A 1,492-nucleotide genomic window follows, 5' to 3' on the forward strand; every position below is an offset into this window, starting at 1 on the left:
GCCTGCAAGAATGTTGTGGGAGACCATATCAAAAGCTTTCCTAAAGTAAAGCCGTGCTCTATCCATACCTCTTCATTACTGGTTCAAATGCTTCTGCAGCTGCCATTGTGGTGGCAACTTCTGGCTAGTTCCTCCTTACATTACCTTTCTCAATGCTGATGGAGCAGGAGGATGACACATTCATCCTGGTGCTCCCAGAGGGGGGTCTCCCCTCATAGTTTGGGAGTGCTGGGAGAATGGGGTTGCAGACACTTCTTGCACAATTTATGCTGCTACCAACAAAACCAAGGAAAAGACTCCCATTGTTTCAAGTGGATTTTGGATCAGACCTATAGTTACCTTTGAGGGACAGAATTTTCTTATGCCTGTATCTTTGTGCCGTGCAGATACCATTTTCATCCTTTCAATTCAAAGAGTCCCCCAAAAAGAAATCTAGGATAAAATCTCTACAAAATTAAAATCCCTACATACAGTGTATAAAAAGAGTCACATAACTTCAAAGCATGATTTTTATACCCAATGGGGGCATCTACATGTGCACTTTACTGAGGAGCTGATTAATTAGATCCACAGTAAAGTGTCACCATCTACACAAATAGCACTATTAGGCTGGAGTAAGCTAATTAATGCTACTGAGGATAGTACTGCCTGACACAAATACTATTCTACAGTGGAGTTATTTACTCCACCACAATGCACATGTAGACAGTGTTGGGTCTGGCTGGAGCATGAGGGTGCTACAGTGCAGGGCTGCCTGCCAACAAGCCCCACACTGTAGCACCTTCATGCCCCAGCCAGCCCCTCCACAGCGTGTTGAGCCAGGGCCAGTCTACCCCAGCTCAACATGCTGCAGTCCTGGCCGCATATGTCAACACCACACCCTGGAGCAATAAACATGATTACATTATTTACATGTAGACAGTCCTCCAGCAACAACCCCACAATGCTCTTGCCTGCTCTGGTCACAGTTTTGAACTCTGTGGTTCAGAAGCCTGCTAGCAACCCACTTATCCTTTCAAACGCCCATCATGTTTTGAAAAAGCATCTTCCTAAGGTAGCCTACCATTGGTACCTTAGTACACAACTATGGCATCAGGTAAAGCTCCAGCTAAGAAAAGCTGAGGCAAGCCTTGTACTGTGGCCTGAGCAAGATACGGCAGTGAGTAAACAGCTGTGGAACTGAGGTGTTCATCTGGACACCTCAAAAGCTGGGGTATGATTAGGGTGACCATATGAGACAATGTGAAATCTGGGACACTATCCCTTCCTTCCTCTCAAGTCAGTGGCACTGCTGCAGGTAGAGGTGGGAGCATGGCAGCTGGATACAGCTCTGGTATTACAATTTAGGCAGCTAAGGGAATCAATGGCCCATTAATGACGCATTGTTCTTTACTTCACTGGTGTTAACAATCACCACCACCACCCCCCACCACCCTTTAAAGGTGATTCCACTATTTTAGGGCAATTTTGCTGTCTGCTAGGGCTTCCTATT

The sequence above is a fragment of the Gavialis gangeticus genome, unplaced genomic scaffold (assembly GCF_001723915.1).
Source record: "Gavialis gangeticus isolate Ggan-Ray unplaced genomic scaffold, GavGan_comp1, whole genome shotgun sequence".
NCBI classification, from domain to species: Eukaryota; Metazoa; Chordata; order Crocodylia; family Gavialidae; genus Gavialis; species Gavialis gangeticus.